We start from the raw sequence: 21,435 nt of genomic DNA on the forward strand, positions 1-21,435 counted from the left end.
TGTGGCCCAGGAAACAAGTGTTCACCAGATACTCAATCTGCATGTCCCTTGATCTTGAATTTCCCACCTTTCAGAACTGTAAGACATACATTTCTGTTGTTTATCAGTCACACAGTTTATGATATTTCACTACAGCTACCCAAATAGACTAAGACACTGTTGTATTACTTTTATGTTGTTGCATTACAATTTACCACAAATTTAACATCTTTAACAACATAAATTTACTCTCTCACAATTTCAGAGAGTCAGGAGTCTGGGCACAGCTTGACTGGGTCCTCTGATCCGGATATCATGAGGCTGAATCTCATCTATAATTTTATTTCTTCCTCCTCCTCCTCCTTTATTTATTTATTTATTTATTTATTTATTTATTTATTTATTTTGAGACGGAATCTTTCTCTGCCACCCAGGCTAGAGTGCTGTAGCGTGATCTCGGCTCACTACAGCCTCCGCCTCCCGGATTCAAGCAATTATCCTGCCTCAGCCTCCTGAGTAGCTGGAATTACATGTGCATGCTACCACATCCAAATTATTTGTGTACTTTTAGTAGAGATGGGGTTTCACCATGTTGGCCAGTCTGGTTTTGAACTCCTGACCTCGTGTTCCACCTGCCTCGGCCTCCCAAAGTGCTGGGATCACAGGCCTGAGCTAAGGCGGCGGTGGCGGCGGCAGCTGCCTTTGCCTCTGCATTTGCCTCTTCCACTGCCGCTGCCTCTGCCTCTTCTTGCTGTTCTCTTTCACCTTCTCCTTCATCTTTCTCCTCCTTCTCCTTCTCCTCCTCCTCCTCTTCCTTCTTCTTGTTCCTCTTCCTCCTCTTCTTCTTCCTCATCTTCTCTTCTTTTCTTCTACGTTGAATTGCTGTAGTACTATTTCCTGAAACACATATCCTTCCTTCACTGAAGGTGGGAAAGCATGTCCATGTGCCCATTTTGTCCCACTTTTACTAGCAGAGGAAGGCATTTGGGAGAGTAAAGAAGTTATAGTTGGACCAGGGATAAAAGTTCGGGCTCTCTATTAAGCTTTTCTTCACACCACCCCAGTTGAAGCGTGAGAGTGCTTCATTGTAGTCTGCTAAGGGTGGAAATCTAGGCTCTCCACTTCATCTTTGGTATTGTAGGTCTGGATGGAGCCGGATATTTCCCTGTGCAGTTTAATTGTACGAGAATTATTTTATAAACATTTTCTGACTTTCTAGCATCCCCTTTCCTATCCTTTGATTAAAGATCAAATTTTTTTTTTCCTCTTAACCCATTGGTACAGATAAATCTAGAAAATACAAAAGTTGCATGGGAAAATATATCAAAACCAAAATCAATAGGCATAACATATATCAAAAAGATTGGTCACACAAATTATAGACAAAGGAATACTGTCAATGTCATATGAGACTAGTTATATATTGTTAGAAAAAAAATGGTCAAGTTGAAAAATATGCTGTAAGAACATGAATAAATATACAGAAAACATCAAATTCAAAAGTCAAATGAATATATGAAAAAAATATCAAATTTTGTTATGAAATTAAAAATTAAATTTAATATATTGTTCGAATAGCAAATCTTAAATTTTTGAAAGCTATATCATTTATTGCTTACAATAAACACAAAATCTATTAAAGTTCTATATATGTATATATGTTCAATCAGCAATCATCCTAATTAATGTTGTTAGTGACATCCATTTTTATAGAATAAAAAGACAATAAACTCTGTATAGAGTTACACATATGTCTGTGCAACAGAAAGCATGTGTATGTATGTGGTTCATATATACTTAATCCTCATTTTTTTGAAGCGTCCATATCTGCAGATTCGTGTCCATAAAATTTATTTTTAACCCCAAAATTGATACTCAAGGCACTTTCACAATCCTTCACATACATGAACAGAGTGGTTAAATTTTTGACTTGTCTGATACACTTGAAGTTGAACTAAACAATAATCTGCTTTCTTGTTTTAGCTCTCATAATGTAAACAAGTATCCTTATCATGGTTTATTTAGTGCCACATGTGCTTTTTTGGTGATTTTGCTGTTTCAAATGGCACCCTTCAAGAGTGCCAAAATGTGAGATGGTTGTGATGTGCCTTATGAGGTGTGTTAGATAAGATTTTCCCAGGCATGAGGTATAGTGCTATTGGATATGAATTCAATGTTAATGAAACAATAATATATGTTAAATAAGATGTCTTTAAACAAACACATAAAACAAAGTTCTGTATTGAGTGGTTGATAAAAATGTTGTTAACAGATGCTTGCAGGAACCTAACCCTGTATTTCAGCTAAGAGCAATGATTTAGTATTCACTATTTCAGTGTTTATGGTGTCTTTATAAAAACATGGCTATCACATATAACAAGAATCTATTGTATATGTGTCTGGGTATGTGTGTGTGTATATATATATACATCTATGTGTACATGTATACACATGCTTATAGATAAATATGTGTGTATATGTATGTCATGAATTCCTATTTGCATAGGATAATCTGAGCACTGAAAAATGTAGGATACAAAGTTGGTTATTAGGATACATACAATATTGTTAAAATAGGTTACCTTAGGGGGAGGAGGAGTCTAATTTTGGTATGGTAGAAATTGAATAGCTGAACAAAGAAAAAAAAAAAGACGATAGTTTTAAAGCCCTGCATGACATTCGTATGTCAATATGAATGCATACAAAAAGTTAAAACAAAGTCAATTTTAAGATTTTTCAAAAGTAAAAATCAGTTATCTCAATTCCCATGTTCTCCTAAATAATATTATTTATATATTTTCTATTTGATCATCTATATTACTGCATACCATGTCTTATTTTTTGTCTAATAAGATGGAAGAATACATTAAGTTGAAGTATAGATAGATAATAAATAGATGGATGCAGACTAATAGACAATAATAGCAGTAAACTAGGAAATGATTGAAATCGATAAACATATAGAAGTTGATATGGTTTGGCTGTGTCCCCACCCAAATCTCATCTTGAATTGTAGTTCCCATAATACTACATATTGTGAAAGGACAAGATGGGAGGTAATTGAACAATGCGGGCAGTTACCCCCATGCTCTTCTCATGATAGTGGGTTAGTTCTTATGAGATCTGGTGGTTTTATAAGGGATTTTTCCCCCCTTTGTTTGACACTTCTCCTTCTTGCTGCCCTGTGAAGAAGGTGCCTTTTTTCCCCTTCACCTTCTGTCATTACTGTAAGTTTATTAAGGCCTTCTCAGCCATATATAACTGTGAGTCAAGTAAATCTCTTTCCTTTATAAATTACCCAGTCTTGGGCAGTTCTTTACAGCAGCATGAGAATGAACTCAAACAGAAGTGCATGTCAAATTGAACATTCTAGACAAAATATTATCTCTATGTAGATGCCTATATCTATAAATATTGAAATAAAACCACTAGAGATAAAGACATATGTGCATATGCACATACATTATGTATTTCAAGGCAAACTGATACATCTCATGTTAATGTCTTTTTTATTAAGTAGCTGGATTACCATAGTTGTATCATTTAATTCAATTATGTTCAGTTTATTTAACTGTATAGTTAGGGAATTTACCTAGTTAACTTTTTCATGAGCTTGAAATTATAACTTTTGTATAGGATGCCATTTAAAAGATAATTAGCTAAACCTAAAGCAATTTTAATCATCATTGTAATCAAATATCCTCGCTAATAAATTTTAGTTCTTATTGGCGTTTAACAAAGCATCTCAGCTAAGCTGTCTGTGAACACTCTCCACTTTCATATTCATTTTTTTAAAACAGAAATTATTTATGTCCATGTATCAATGTAGGAAAAGGTAAACTCTGGATTGTTTTCATTGTCTCTATTCCAAAACATTTAATAGACACAAGAAACAAAAAATCAAACAAATTGATACACCCAGTGGAACAAAATTCCAGTGACTGTTTTACTAAATAACCATACCCATTGCTGCAGCTTTTTTTTTTTTTTTTTTTTTTCAGGATTTTTTTACTTAACAAGAGTTAAAATTCTTGGAAGAGATGGAGTTGAGGCATAGCAACAGTAACCTGGTGCTATAACTTCTTTTGTGGACTTTCCAGTCCAAACATCTTTTTCCAAAGTTCCTGAAGCTGTGCTGGTGCTTTCATTAGACTTAAATCCCTTTTCATTTTCATGAAACCTCATTTGTACTCAAGATGATTTTAGTGGATTTTGGTGACTTGTACTAAAGTCTTACGACTAACACAAAGATTAACAAACATCTTGTACTTTTCTTTTACAAAGTTTATCTTTCTAGAGTCTGTAGCTCTTCTATTATAAATTGTTTACATAATATAAACTCTTCGGGTTAAAATTTTTAATTTCTAAAAAAAATTTAATGTTTTATTCCTTGAAATCTTGTTGCAGATATATTATATGGATTTATGTAGAACAGAAGTTACATTCTTCTGTGATCAGTATTCAGTACCAGCAAAGAGAAATACTTATGTAATTCATATTGCTATAAAATTATGTATAATTTATAATACAGTATACAATCTAATGTAACATTTATTACATAACATATATTTTTCCATAATTTATTATATAGTACATAATTCATACAAACAACAGTCACATATTGCTCACTCATTTTGTTTAAACTGCGGTAAAATCATAATACACTTAGATTTTAATAAGACATTACTCAGAACTTTCTGGGGGCGTGGCAAAGATGGCAGACTAGAAGCAGCAGGAATTGGAGGCTCCCACTGGGGGAAAAAAAAAAAAAACATAATAAGCATGTGAATCCTTCACCGCCAACCAAGGTATCCACGTTCTCTCATCAAAATTGACTCACAGAGAGAAGGAAGATCAGTGTGGTGCAGCAGCCCACCTGAGAGCCACATGGGGAAGGGGCACCCTCTCAACCCTCCCAAGGGAGGCAGTGAGGGAGCGGGCTACCCAACTGGGAATATTGCTCTTTTTCCACAGAACTGTGCAACTCAAGGATCAGAATATCCCACTTGTGAACCCATGCCACCGGAGCCTAACGTCCCAAACCTGGAAGGTGTAGATTCTTATAGCATCTCAGCTGGAATCTGTTGAAGAATATCAAGCTCTCCCGGGGAGGGCGACCAGCACTGGCTGTGGCTGCCTGCTGTCTAAGCCCTTCAAGCTGCTTGGGGGAGAGGCAGCAGCCAGCACCGGGACTGGTAACTGCCTAACATGCTAAGCTCCCTCTGTGGAAAGAGGAGAAGCATCCATTCTGTGGAAGAAAGGCAGCACCCATTTCTATAGCTCCAGGCTGCTCTTTTCCCCTGCTGGAGCCAGGGAGGCTGGACAGCTTGGTCCCAAGACTTGTCCCCACAGCCCAACACACAAGCTGTGGCAGTCTGTGGCCAGAGGGCCTCTTCAGGCGTAACCCTGACTCATCCTTCCTCAGTGGTCTGGCCTTCCCTGCAGGATCTCCAAACACTCCAGCCAGAGGCTTAGGGATAGAATTCAGATCTCCCTGGGCCTGAGCCTCTAATGGGAGGGGTGTCCACAGTCTCTGTGGATCAGCTGACTTAGCCTCTCCTCCTTGAATCCAGGCAGCCCAGACAAGTGGGTCTCCCCCTTGTAAAACACACCCTCTCCACCAAGGACAAAGTGCTTCATTAAACAAGTCCCGATCCTCATGCCACCCAACTGGGTGAGACCCTCCAACGGGGATTGTTAGACACCCTGTACAAGAGAGATCCTACTGGCATCAGGTTCGTGCCCCTTGAGGTCAAAGGTCCCAGAAGAAGGAGCAGGCACCCATATTTGCTGCTCTCCAGCCTCCTTGAGTGATATCTCCAGGCACAGGAGTGAATTGGATGAATAAGGCCTGAAGTGAACCCCTAGCAAACAGCAACAGCCCTACAGAAGAGAGAGCTGACTATTGAAAGAAGAAAAAAAAAAAAAAAGAAAAAAAGAAAAACAAACAGAAAGTAAAAACAACAGCATCAGCAACAACAATGAAAAAAAGACCCCCACAAAAACCCCATACAAGGGTCAGCAGCCTCAAAGACAGAAACTAGACAAACTCTTGAAGATGAGGAAGAATCAACAACAACAATAAAAAAATGCTAAAAATCCAAAAGGCCAGAGTGCCTTTTCTCCTCTAAATGATCACAATGTCTTTCCATCAAGGGCACAAAACTGGACGGAGAATGAGATGGTTGAATTGACAGAATTAGGCTTCAGAAGATGGGAAATAAAAAAACTATGATGAGCTAAAGAAGCATTTTCTAACCCAATGCAAACAAGTTAAAAACCTTGATAAAAACTTAGAGAAATTACTAACTAGAATAATCAGTTTAGAGAGGAACATAAACAACCTGATGGAACTGAAAAACATAGCACAAGAACTTCATGAAGCATACATAAGTATCAACAACTGAATTGACCAAGTGGAAGAAAGAATATCAGAGTTTGAAGACCACCTTGCTGAAAGAAGACATGCAGATAAGAATAGAGGAAAAAGAATGAAAAGGAATGAACAAAGCCTCCAAGAAATATGGTACTTCATAAAAAGACTGAACCTACGATTGATTGGAGTACCTAATGGAGACGGGGAGAGTGGAAACAAGCTGGAAAACACACCTCAGGATAATATCCAGGAGAACTTCTCCAACCTACAAAAACAAGCCAATATGCAAATTCAGGAAATACAGAGAATACTATTAGGATACTCCATGAGAAGATCAACCCCAAGACACATAATCGTTGGATTCTCTAGGGTCAAAATGTAGGAAATCCTGTTAAGGGCAGCCAGAGAGAAAGGCCAGGTCACCTACAAAGGGAAGTCCATCATACTAACAGCAGACCTTTCAGTAGAAACTCTATAAATCAGAAGAGATTGTGGGTCAATATTCAACATTCTTAAAGAAAATAATTTTCAACCTAGAATTTCATATCCAGCCAAACTAAGCTTTATCAGTGAAGATGAAATAAAATCCTTTCTAGACAAGCAATGCTGAGGAATTTTGTTACCACCAGGCCTGCCCTGCAAGAGCTCCTGAAAGATGCACTAAGTATGGAAAGGTAAAACCAGTACCAACCACTGCAAAAACACACCAAAATATAAAGACCAATGACACTACAAAGAAACTGCATCAACTAATGTGCAAAATAACCAAATAGCAGCATGATGACAGGACCAAATTCACACATAACAATACTAACCTTAAATATAAATGGGTAAATGTCCCAATTAAAAGACGAAGTCTGGCAAATTGGATAAGGAGTAAAGACCTACTTGTGTGCTGTATTCAGGAGACCCCTCCTACATGCAAAAACACACACAGGCTCAAAATAAAGGGGTGGAGGAAAATGTAACAAGCAAATGGAAAGCCAAAAAAAAAAACAAAAAACAAACAAACAAAAAAGCTGGGATTGCAATCCTAGGCTCTGAGAAAACAGACTTTTAACCAACAAAGATCAAAAAAGACAAAGAATGGTAAAGGGAACAATACCTTTACCATTAAAGGAGAATGCAGCATTAAAAGAGAAATTTATAGCACTGAATGCTCCCATCAGAAAGCTTACATAATGGTAAAGGGAACAATTCAATAAGAAGAGCTAACTATTCTAAATATATATGCACCCAATATGAGAGCACCCAGATTCATAAAACTAGTTGTTAGAGACCTACAAAGAGATTTAGACTCCCACACAATAATAGTGGGAGAATTTAACACACCACTGTCAATATTAGACAGATCAATGAGACAGAAAATTAACAAGGATATTCAGGACTTGAACTCAGCTCTGGATCAAGTGGACCTAGTAGATGTCTACAGAACTCTCTACCCCAAATCAACAGAACATACATTCTTCCCAGTGCCGCATGGCACTTATTCTAAAATCAACCACATAATTGGAAGTAAAACACTCCTCAGTAATTGCAAAAGAATGGAAATTATAGCAAACTGTCTCTCAAGCACAGTGCAATCAAATTAGAACTCAGGATTAATAAACTCACTCAAAACCATACAATTTCATGGAAATTGAGCAATCTGCTCCTGAGTGACTCCTCAGGAGGGTAAATAATAAAATTAAGGCAGAAATCAAGAAGTTCTTTGAAACCAATAAAAACAAAGAGACAATGTACCAGAATCTCTGGGACACAGCTAAAGCAGCATTAAAAGAGAAATTTATAGCACTACATGCTCCCATCAGAAAGCTAGAAAGAACTCAAATTGGCACCCTAACATCACAATTAAAAGAGTGAGGGAGGCAAGAGCAAACTAATCCAAAAGCTAGTAGAAGACAAGAAATAACTAAGATCAGAGCAGAATTGAAGAAGATGGAGACACAAAAAGCCCTCCAAAAAATCAAGGAACCCAGGAACTGTTTTTTGAAAAAATAATAATAATAACAAAATAGATAGACTTCTACCTAGACTAATAAAGAAGAAGAGAGAGAAGAATAAAATAGACACAATAAATAGTGATAAAGAGGATATAATCACTGACTCTACAGAAATACAAACTACCAAGAGAGAATACTATAAACACTTCTATGCAAATAAACTAGAAAATCTAGAAGAAATGGATAAATTTCTGAACACTTAAACCCTACCAAGACTAAACAAGAAAGAATTTGGGTCCCTGAATAGACCAATAACAACTTCTGAAATTGAGGCAGTAATTAATAGCCTATCAAACAAAAAAAGCCCAGGAGCAGACAGCTTTACAGCTGAATTCTACAAGAAATACAAAGAAGAGCTGGTACCATTCCTTCCGAAATCATTCCAAACAATTAAAAATGAGGGAATCCTCCCTACCTCATTTTATGAAGCCAGCATCATCCTGATACCAAAATGTGGGAGAGACACGACAAAAAAAGAATAATTCAGGCCAAAATATCTGATGAACATCAATGCAAAAATCCTCAGTAAAATTACTGGCAAACCAAATCTGGCAGCACATCAAAAAACTTATCCACCATGATTAAGTTGGCTTCATCAAGTTGGCCTCATCCCTGGGATGCAAGGCTGATTCAACATACACAAATCAATCATCTTAATCCATCACATAAATGGAACCAAAACAAAAACCACATGATTATCTCAATAGATTCAGAAAACCCCAATATCTCGCCCCAAAATTTCTTGAACTGATAAGCAACTTCAGCAAAGTCTCAGGATACAAAATCAATGTGCAAAAATCACAAGCACTCCTTTGCACCAACAATAGGAAAGCAGAAAGCCAAATCATGAATGAACTCCCATTCACAATTGCTACAAAGAGAATAAAATACCTAGGAATACATCTAACACGAGATGTAAAGGACATCTTCAAGGAAAACTACAACCCACTCACTGCTCAAGGAAAGAAGAGAGGACACAAACAAATGGGAAAACATTCTATCTTCATGAATTGGAAGAATCAATATCGTGAAAATGGCCATACTGCCCAAAGTAATTTAAAAATTCAATGCTATTCCCATCAAACTACCATTAACATTCTTCACAGAATTAGAAAAAAAAAAATAAATTTCAGATGGAATCAAAGAAGACCCCTTGAGGCCAAGACAATCCTAAGCAAAAACAACAAAGCTGGATGTGTCTTGCTACCTGACTTCAAACTATACTACAAGCCTACAGTAACCAAAACAGCATGGTACTGGTACCAAAACAGACACATAGACCGATGGAGCAGAACAGAGACCATAGAAATACCACCACACATCTACAACCATCTGATCTTCGACAAACCTGACAAAAACAAGCAATGGGGAAAGGATTCCCTATTCAGTAAATGGTGCTGGGAAAAGTGGCTAGTCATAAGCAGCAACTGAAACTGTACCCCTTCCTCACACCTTATACAAAAATTAACTCAAGATGGATTAAAGACTTAAATGTAAAACCAAAAACCATAAAAACACTAGAAGGAAACCTAGGCAGTGCCATTCAGGACACAGGCAAGGGAAAGAAATGATGACGAAAACTCCAAAAGCAACGGAAACAAATGCCAAAATGGACAAATGGGACCTAATTAAACTAAAGAGCTTCTGCACAGCAAAAGAAACTATCATCAGAGTAAACAGGCAACCTACAGAATGGGAGAGAATTTTTGCAATTTATCCATCTGACAAAACTCTAATATCCAGAATTTACAAGGAATTTAAACACATTTACAAGAAAAAACCAAACAACTCCATCAAAAAGTGAACAAAGTATATAAACAGACATTTCTCAATAGAAGACATCTACATGGTCAACAAATATATGAAAAAAACTCAACAACACTGATTATCAGAGAAATGCAAATCAAAACCACAAGGAGATACCATCTATGCCAGTCAGTATGGTGACTGTTAAAAAGCCAGAAAACAATAGATGCTGGCAAGGCTATGGAGAAATAGGAACACTTTTAAACTGTTGATGGGAATGTAAATTAGTTCTGCCATTGTGGAAGACAGGTTTGAGGATCTAGAACCAGAAATACGATTTAACCCAGCAATCCCATTACTGAATATATACCCAAAGTGTTATAAATCATTCTACTATAAAGAAATATACACACTTATGTTTATTGCAGCACTGTTCACAATAGCAAAGACATGGAACCAGCCCAAATGCCCATCAATGATAGACTGGATGAAGAATATGTGATGCAGCTATAAAAACAAATGAAGGCCGGGCGCGGTGGCTCAAGCCTGTAATCCCAGCACTTTGGGAGGCCGAGGCGGGCGGATCACAAGGTCAGGAGATCGAGACCACAGTGAAACCCCGTCTCTACTAAAAATACAAAAAATTAGCCGGGCGCGGTGGCGGGCGCCTGTAGTCCTAGCTGCTCAGGAGGCTGAGGCAGGAGAATGGCGTGAACCCAGGAGGCGGAGCTTGCAGTGAGCCGAGATCGCGCCACTGCACTCCAGCCTGGGCAACAGCGTGAGACTCCGTCTCAAAAAAAAAAAAAAAAAAAAAAAAAAAACAAATGAGATCATGTCGTTTGCAGGGACATGGATGAAATTGGAAGCCATCATTCTCAGCAGACTAACACAAGAACAGAAAACCAAACACTGCATGTTCTCATTCATAACTGAGAGTTGAACATTAAGAACACATGAACATAGAGAGGGGAACACCACACACCAGGGTCTGTTGGGGGTAGGGGCTTAGAGGAGGGAACTTAGAGGACTGGTCAATAGGTGTAGCAAACCACCATGGCACACGTATACCTATGTAACAAACATGCATGTTCTGCACATGTATCCTGTTTTGTTTTTTTTTTTTAGAAGAAATAAATTTAAAAAAATATTTTTTCATTTAAAATAAATATTTTGTTGTTTTGTAGCATGACCATAGTGAATAATCTCGATTTTATATCCCTGTGAGTGAACACAGCACAGTGGAGTTTCTTTGTAGACACACACATTTTCTTGCTATTTCTTTGAGGGCAAACACTGCTCTTGATTAAGTAGTTAAGGACAGTTCTGTTTTGGTTGCAAATAGAAACCATGTAAAATAGTAAACTTTTGATCATGTTCTGAAAAATTGTATTTCAGAACATAATTATATAATTGGCAAAATTTTAAAATTACTTCAATATAATCGCTGACAGATGATTTGATTTCTCAAATATATTTTTATATTCTGTCACATACTTTAGTACTGATACCAATCAGATGGCAGTATGCTCTTAGTTTACTTTCTGCAACATTAGAATATACTTGTTTTGCATGAATTAAAACAATATTACATCATATAACAAGATATCAGGTATTTGATTTGTACTTGTTCTTTGAGAAATTATTCTCTTTTTTTTCTGCAACATTAGAATATACTTGTTTTGCATGAATTAAAACAATATTACATTATATAACAAGATATCAGGTATTTGATTTGTACTTGTTATTTGAGAAATTATTATTATCATTATTATTATTTTGAGATGGAGTCTTGCACTGTCACCTGGGCTGAAGTGCACTGGCATGATCTTGGCTCACTGCAACCTCTGCCTCCTGGGTGCAAGAGATTCTCCTGCTTCAGCCTCCTGAGTATCTGGGATTACAGGGGCCTGCCACCACAACCCGGTAATTTTTCGTAGTTTTAGTTTCGCTATGTTGACCAGGCTGGTCTCGAACTCCTGACCTTGTGATCCACCCACCTCAGCCTCCCAAAGTACTGGGATTACAGGTGTGAGCCACCGTGCCTGGCCATATTAGTTATTCTTAAGAAAACATGATAGCTAAAACATTCAATGTGTTAAATATTTATGATCAAGATTTATGAAAACAAAAGAAAACCTGTAGAAGTCAATGTATGTAAAGGACAACCACTAGCCTTGTCTCTTGTTTAACTTATGGCCACAGTACCATACTTCTGTTGGAAGTTGGCTCTAAGGTCTTCCTCTACCTCTTTATCTAAAATTAAACAAAACAAAACAAAACAAAAAAACAGATTGCTCATTACATTACTGCGTTACCATGCAGTGTGCTGTGTCAGGGGGAGCACATACAAACATGAATACACACACATATTATACTAAATAATTCCAAAGAATTTCTGGCATATCTGATTAGAGACAGGCACATAAACTTTAATGTGCATTAAAATTTTAGTTCAAATGTAGCTGGGATCCCAATGGTGTTCTTGGTTTTTTTTTTTTTTATCACTCTACACTGACCTGGAGAATGTAACACCTTAGCAAGTAATCTATTCCCTAAAAATATCACTCCCAGAGATATAGATTTTATTGAAATGTCAAGGAATACATGGAAAATTTATTTCCCTTGTACACCATATGACAACACATTATAGATGATAGTTGTTTAGATAGATATAGAGACAGATGGATAAATAATCTATTTTCTCTTCTCAAGAGATAGTCTCTGGTCACCAGCTCTATCACTACATCACCTTTTACATTTTCCTTTCCCTGTCCACAAATAGCATCTAGAGTTGTTCTTCATACCTAAATAATTCAATGCTATCTTTCAGCTTGCATATGCCAGAGAGCAAAATAAAACATAGGTACTGGCCTAACCCAGGATTCTAGCAAAGTCCACACCAATCAATTGATTATCCCTTGTATTCCAAGTGTTTCAAGGATAGGATCACCTCCAACACATCTTTTTACTGAGCTAATAGAGTGGAAGAGTAATTGGAAACTTTGATGCCAAGAAAAACAAGATTGTTTTTCCTAATGTGTACTCAATACAGTACATTTTCTGTTAAAAAAAAAAAAAAAGTATGAACTGGAAATATTAGACAATTGTGTACAGACGGGCACAGTTAGCTACATATGAGGCTAAGATTGTTTCTGAGCAAAGGATGTAACAATTGAGTAGCACAGTATTTCATATCTGTTACTAGATGGAAAATTCTTTAATACATTATCCATGTCTCATTTATTTTTCTGTTACATACTATGATAACACCTTGCAAATAAGAAGTGTTACAACATTTGTGTGGAAAAAGGATAAAGACAGCTAATTACACTGTGTGAGGCCTCTTTTCAGCTGTCTTATTGCATTTGACAGCTCATTATTTAATTGGGAAAAATACTAACTTTTATAATATGTGTAGTTGAGAGCTCCTCAGTCCAATGTTGGGAGAAGATTCTTTATGGGCCTCTGTGGGTTTTGCATCTTTTCTGAGCATAGCCATTGCATTAGTTATCTCTTGCTATGCTGTCTTCTGCTGAAGGTTTCTCAAGTCTCCAATTGGCCTCTCTGCTGGAGTTTCATGTAGAGAGGATCTGTTCTGACTTCCTGTAGCTGTATAAATGAAAGCTCCAGCTTCTTACTGGCTGTAGGTTGGAAGTTCCTCTTGTAACAAAGAGGACATCAGTAGTTACTTGCCACGTGACCTTCTCTATAGATAGTCATAGCAATTTGCTTCAAGACCAGTAAAAAAGACTGGTGCCTGCTGTAAATATGGAGTAATATACATAATATATCATGTATCATACGGCATATAACATATAATGGATAAGATAGAATATAGCTTATGTCTATTGTGTATACTGCAACCAAATCAAAGAGAATTGTCTTTTCTACCTAAGTAGTTTTACTCCATACACTCAACTAGTATTCAAAAATTTAAGTAAATTAAAAAAATATATATTCTTCAAAGAAGGAATTTAATTCAAATATATCTATAAAAATATCATGATATTTTGCCTTTATCATTCTAGTAAGGGCACAGTCTTGTATTTAAATATTTTTATTTTCAGGTACATAGTAATTACATATGAGATTCTGTTATACAGTGTTTATTACATGCAGCTATTTGTAGAGTTCTATTTAGCTTATCCTCTCATTGGACTATAAAACAGCAAATATAATCATTCTATTACAAAATTAGATATTTTTACATTAAATCAAGGATACGAGTTATGAAAAAAATATCTTTAGACATTTTGTAAATTTTATTTTTTCTGAAGAGATATTTTTCTTCTGTTCTTAAGCGATTAAAAATATATTCATGAACATTAAGAAGTACGTAATTAATTTTATTGTTGTTCTAGTATTTAGGAGTCTCTTTTTTCCATTTATTCTCTCTTCCCCACATCACCTTTAAAAAGTTTAGTTCAAAGGAGATGGTCTCATTAAATTAAGCTACATTTATCCATATATCTGCAAGTCTTGGGAGCATGGTTCTAAGTACCATTTGTGTTGGATTATCTTTTCACAGATGTTTATATTGCAAATCACCTTGAAAGATATAGTGACTCCATCCAGAGCAAAGCACAGTCATGCTTCCTGACTATTATGAAAGAGTCCAGTTTCCAAAGCTCAGAGTTTCTTATCTATAACAAACCCACCTCATGCCTAAGTATTCCCTGTCCCTCTTTGTGTCACTACCTGGAAACTGGTACTTGAGAATCCAGTGTAAAACAGTGCTGGTACTCTGGCTGCTGCTTTCGTTGTCAGAAATAGACTGTCTCTAACCCAGTGGTTTTGTTTATTTTGCAGCATCCTTAAAACTGTGTCAGGCTGACTTGTTAGATTGCAAGTAGGTGAATTGTTACCCACTTCACAGTGTATAAGTGATCTTCTCACTTAGAGAGGCTTAGGACAGTTACCCTAACTCAACACAGAATGAGTCTCAGTAGCAATAATGGAACTCAAATTTAACAAAGCAAAATGGCTTCTTACCCTAGTAATATTTTACTTCAACCTAATTAAATATATTTATGTATTTAAAGATAGAAAACATGGATCTGAAGAGATGCAAGAAAGAGCTTATCAAAAAAAAATCGAAGAAAGCTACTTGTTAGATATAAAGCAAATTGCAACCACAGAGATAATTTCAAGAAGAGTTTATTCTAAGCATAGAACTCAACTGGTCCCATTAGCAAAAACGTCTCTCCTGGGAAGATTAAATGTGTTAGATAGAGTTTTACAGGCTCTTTCCTTTCATGGGTTGGCTGACACAGTCTGTCCGTTGGCTATTTTAAGCCCTCAACAACCATTTTCCTCTTACCTTCTTCTTTTACTGAGGCTGAAAATCTTCCAAATGAGGGTCACCATGTGACACAATTAAGAACAATGGGATATATGTGGAATTGCTTAGTAAGAGAGTGCCTTTATATAAGATATGTTATTAAAAAGCCTTTTATTATTAGTCTTTCCCTGATTTTTATGCCTAGAAAAAGAAAATGAATCATATTAGAATCATTTGAATGCAAACTTATCAGTTTAGGATAAAAAAGCATCCTAAGTTTAGGATGAGCATCTGTTACATGGAAAACTAAACTACTATAAGTTTAATTATTGTTAGTTGGAACATTTTTGCTTGGATCCAAAGGAACTCCTGATACACAAGAACAAATAAACTAGACAAGGGGGAGGCCAGCAGAAGATTCTTCTATTTGCCCTGTTAAAAAGTATTTGGAAATTTACTACAGCCCATTCTCACCCACATCCAAACTCATGCCCACAAAAACATATACACTAAATGAAAGACAGATGCTAATATTGAGATGATGCTACAGTTCCTTGAGTATATTTAGCAAGACAATGTGTTTTTACATTTTTAGTATTGTCTTTTCTCCAAATAACATCACGGACTTGCGTCTGCTATTGGACTTCAATTGGTGAGCTTCAAACTGAGCTCTCCTGGTTCAAATAATTAAAAATTTTAAAAAACTTAATTATTTAACTACATAACTAAGAATCTGTTGTCTGATTATTTTCTTGGTGCCTGTGTAAATTTCTTTTACAGAAAAAAATGTGCTGGTGAGAAGATATATGATCTGTTCCATTTTATACATATAATCTCATTTTATAACAATTTGTGCATGTATTAGTTTTCTAGGGCTGCCATAAAAAAATGTCACAGGCTGGGTGGCTTTAAAAACAGAAACATGCACTTTAGGAAGCCAAGGTGGGCAAATTGACTGAGCTCAGGAGTTTCCGCCTGGGCAACACAGTGAAACTCCATCTCTACTAAAACACAAAAGAAATTAACCAGGCATGGTGGCATGTGCCTGTAATCTCAGCTACTCTGGAGGCCGAGGCCGGATAATTGCTTGAACCTGGGAGGCAGAGATTGCAGTGAGCTAAGATCATGCCATTGCACTCTAGCCTGGGCAACAAAGTAAGACTCTATGTCTACAAAAAAAAGAAAAAAAGAAAAAAAAGAAATATATTTGTTCACAGTTCCAGAGGTAACAAGCCCAAGATCAAGGTGCCAACAGCGTTGGTTTCTTATCAGACCGCTCTCCTTGGCTTGCAGATGGGCACCTTCTCATTGTGTATCCTTACATGTTCTCCCTCTGTGCTCCAGTGCCGCCAGTGTCTTATCTTTCTATGAGGGCATCAAACGTATTGGATCAGGGCTTCACCGAAAGAGCTTAATTCTAAATTAATCACCTCTTTAAAGACCTGTGTCCAAATACAGTCACATTTTGAGGTATTTGTGATCTGGGTTTCAACATACGAATTTTGAGAGAACACAAGTCAGTCCATAGAAATATGTAATCTTTTCTTTTAACTTTAACTCTTCTAGAGATAATTATTTGTTCAATTTCTTAAGTCTTGTTAACTCCAAATAATTGTAAAAGTGCAACCTGATGCCTAAAAGGTTGAAGTCCAAACCATGGACTGTGGTGATACCCACATTGTGAGCTTTGGGAGTTTAGTCATCAAAATAGAAGGCCCATACTAGCACCCAAATTACTCTACTTCTTCCGCCAAAACTCTAGAGTATAGACTTTTTAAAAATACATAAAAGTTCTAGGCTATAGTGTGTCTTTGAGTACGAAGTCCTAAGCCAACCATGCTACATTAAAAAAAGCAATTAACTCTCTCCAATTTGTTTATCCTAGTTCCAAATTAGGTTCATTTGCATTTTGTATTCCACAAATGTGCATTCATTTCAGTACTTTCCATAGTTCAGCAACAATGAATAGAAGCAATACAGTAATATATCAACTAACTTCTACAATCATTTTCATTTTTGTAGACCATAGAGTTACCACTAAATGAGAATTAGTTCAGTAGATAGAATTCATCAAGCATTATTTATTTCTGTTGTCTGCTTGAATAGTCCCTTTTATCTGAGATAAATAAGCACTCTGTTCATAAAATGCCTTCCTCTGACAATTCAATTGGTCACCAGGAAACTGAATAGAAAGAAAAATAAACATTCAATTAAAATAAGCTGTATAGGTAGCTCAGTTTCTAGTTTTTCTATTTTTAAAAAATAAAAGCATCTGTAATGATAGTAACCCTGTTTAAAGTAGACGTTTTTTCTGGGGATTTTTTTTTAGGAAGTATTGTAGAAGTTGTTCTTGTTCTTAATTCCTTAATACTAGACAAAGGAATTTCAGACAGAAACATGGAGACGTAGGGATTTAATTTGGCAGTAGTCTCTTATGTACATAATCATGGTGTCAGAAGTGATTTATGAACTTAAGACTTCATAGGTGCTTTTAATTATTTTAATCTCTCTGCTTGAGGTATGAATTTAATAATTATGAAAATAGAGGTTGACCCATTTGAGCACAATTGAAAACAAAACACACAGAGACACTGTAGAAATACTGAAAGGAATTCTACTATTCAAAAAGAGCCCAAACTAAATTGAATTAATCTGAGTTACCTGTTGGTTGGTTGTCATGAATATTAGACTACTCTAAAATTACGACAAAGACAATGTGTCTCTGTCCTTTTATAAGGAAGCAAGGTATCATTCAAAACACACACACACACACACAGAGAACTTAAAATAAGAAGTCATTAGTTCTAGTTCTATTTTCTGTCATTTAACTAGTCTGGGATATTTGTCAAATAAAAAATCAACAATAATGACAAACACGAAAAACAATCTGGGCCTTTGTTATCTCATGTGTAAATTATTATAGTAGTAACATGTTATCTCAAAATTAACTGAGACAGAGAAAGAGTTAAGGCAGTTATTAGGTCCAGACTCTGTCCTCTCTAGAAGAGACCTCTCCTCTGTCCTCTGTTCTTCCTCTCTATCTGTCTTTGATCTGCTAAAACCTGACATTTTAAAGTTAAACTCACTGATAATTCTTCTAAATCTCAAATTCCCATTTTTCTTTTATGCAAGCTGAACTTCAAGTTATTGCCAAGGAATTTCCACAGATCACTGAGGGCCCTCCTCAATTTCCTGATTAACTCAGCATAGTGAGTCAGGCCTATCAACCTCAGGTTTTCTGACCTACACCAGTTGATTCACATACTTGGTAAAGGTCAGGCACCATGCTGAATGACCAAGGCTTGTTGTTGTTATCCTGAGGGAGAGTCAGACAAAACCACCTCTAAAGACTGTGATAGAACTGAAGGCATAGCAAAAACCTCCATGAGGCCATTCTTGAGGCTATTCCTAAAACTTTAGATTGCAATAAAATCCATTCCCATGTTTAAGAACCTAATGAGCCACTTTCCAGCCATTACAGTTGTACTCTAGGCCGTGTTTTAAAAAATGCTATCAAATCCAGGTTATATTTAGATAAAATTATGAATTACTTATAGATGTTGAATCTATTCAAGTAGACTTTAATTCTGTTTATGAGCAGAATTACACTTCTCCTTTCTGGAGAACTCTCTCCACTTGTCAAAAGAACCTGGATAGAATGGAAAACTATACCTACTTCTGATCCAGATAATTTGGCAAATTAGCTAGCTGGCATCCTTGAGGACACTAATACAGAAAAAACCACTCACGTTTTAAATCTCCTATTACAGCAGATGGTGCTTCCCAGACATACCACTAGCAAGAAACGTCCTGGGCCAGGCTACTACCGTAAGAAGCCAGGCCACCGGAAAAGAGAGTGCCAAAAAAGCCAGAAAATCTCTTTCTCATCAACTTTAATAAATATACAGCAAATTCTGCTAAGTGGAAAAAAAAAGCCAGTCTCAAAAGATTACATACTATGTGATTCTGTTGGGTTTCACAAAGTGGTAACCCTAAAGACTGGTGCTTTAAGATGCTCAAAGGCCTTAGCGGCAGCCTTAGAACCAAGGTCTAATCTCACCTGGTTCACACCAAACTCAGAAAGGGTCTCCCTTTGGAATTTTTTTCTCTGGTCAAGAAAGATTCTTTCCAAAAGAAATGCAATTGCCTCAAGTCCTCTTCCTAGAGATCTCATCAAATAACAAGGAAAGATCAACCACTGTAGAAGAGAAAAGACTAGAATTTGTTACCACACCCAGACTTTTAAATCGATTTTTCTAAGGGCAGCTCCAAGAGATTACCTGGGGTACTTTATCTACATAATAAAATAGCCTTTTTTCCTTGTGAAACTTCACCTTTCACCTTCTCTTAATGACTGCCTCCCATGTCCCAGGTTCATCTGATGCAGGAGAGGCAAGCCTTCAAATTAGGGCTTAGTCTGGGAGGTTTCTTCATTTTGCCCAGGAACGAATTCGAGAGTGAGTTGATGATATTAGACAGCAATTTTTATTAAATGGTACTGCTCCTTGTGGAGCAAGGTTACCTCACAGGCCGTGTGCCCAGAATGAACAATGTATGGTCTCTTGGCAACTCTATTTATACTCAGGAAAGCCTACTTTCAATTACATGCAAATTAAGGGTATGTCAATGCAAACTGAGGGGCTGACTATTTAGAACATTCTTGGAAAGGGGCAGTAACTTCAGGGTTGTTGCCTTAAAGGGGTGGTAATGCCTGGGTACATTGCCATGGCATTTTTAAACTGTCATGGTGCTGGTGGGAGTGTCTTATGTCAATGAGGAATGAGAGCAGTTAAGGATCACTTCATCTCCATCCACTGGTTCCTGCCAGTTTCTTCTCTTTATCCTGTCTGGAATAGATCCTGTTTTGGTCAGCAAGATTGTGACCAGAAAACAAGTTCTGCCAGTCTCCTACCTCACATTTATTCTCCCACCTCACATTTATTCTCCCTAGTAATTTACTACTCCTCAAAAAGTATTGTCTATATTTCCCAGCTACCCAACCCTTCTTCCCCACTTGGAGACCACTCTTAATGAACAGGCACCAAGGACTACAGAGGCTCTTCCCAGTTCTCTCAGTCATCTGGGTGAAACCATTCTCTGAGTTGGGAATGAGGTATTTCTGCTTACAGACACTGGAACAAGAGTATCAGTTCTTAACCCCACCAGCCCCAATCAGCCCATGCCTTGAGCTAATAAAAAGATACATATGGGAGTTTCCAAGCTTTTAGCTGTTTTTGTTTCACAGCCCATCCCTTTCTATCTTGTCCTCTCCAAGACACCTGCCCCTTTTTTACTTGTTAATTCTTCCCTATCTACCTCCTCCGTGGGCTCGATTTTCAAGAAAAATACTATGTTAAAACTTTTTTTCCCTCATAACAGGGAAATAATTTTAGAATTTGACAAGCAAACTTTGCTGACTCAACCTTGGAGTCTTCTGACTTCCCAAATTTCCTCATTTGTTATGTCATTCCCTGTTCAAAAACCAAAAAATAATGCCACCCATCACTGCTGAATCAAATATCTGTCTCTTTAGGGGCAAAATCTGAAAAGTAAGTTTTTAAACCCAAGGAGAAATTGGTACATTTTTCAGTTCCAGGGCATCTTAATTATAAATTAACTTTGTTTCCTCTTTGTATACATAAAGAAAGGAAACACATTGGGAATCTCAACCCAAAGTGTGGGAACTAACATCACTCTCTAGTAAGCTATCTTAAACTCACATCTCACTCAGCATCTGATATGCTTTGGCTGTGTCCCCACCCAAATCTCACCTTGAATTGTAATAATCCGCACATGTCAAGGGTGGGGCCAGGTGGAGATAATTGAATCATGGAGACAATTTCCCTCATACCGTTCTTGTTGTAGTGAATATGTCTCACGAGATCTGATGGTTTTATAAATGAGAGTTCTCCCGCACAAGCTCTCTTGCCTGCCACCATGTAAGACATGGCTCTGCTTCTCCTTTGCTTTCTGCCATGATTATGAGGCCTCCACAGCCACATGAAACTGTGAGTCCATTAAACCTCTTTCCTTTATAAAATTCCCAGTTG

The 21,435-nt window shown here is 36.8% G+C and overlaps 1 long non-coding RNA gene across 1 annotated transcript; it reads right to left on the reverse strand.

Moving 5' to 3' along the window:
• Nucleotides 1-633: 633 nt before the first annotated feature.
• Nucleotides 634-18,768, reverse strand: LOC123573501 (uncharacterized). The gene is made up of 4 exons (XR_006698056.2): nt 18,647-18,768; nt 4,667-4,730; nt 2,562-2,608; nt 634-946 (listed from the first exon to the last, which is right to left on the reverse strand). It is a non-coding gene; the product is annotated as an uncharacterized lncRNA (long non-coding RNA).
• Between the last annotated feature and the right edge of the window lie 2,667 nt (nt 18,769-21,435).

This window comes from Macaca fascicularis, chromosome 5 (genome assembly GCF_037993035.2).
Source record: "Macaca fascicularis isolate 582-1 chromosome 5, T2T-MFA8v1.1".
NCBI lineage: Eukaryota > Metazoa > Chordata > Mammalia > Primates > Cercopithecidae > Macaca > Macaca fascicularis.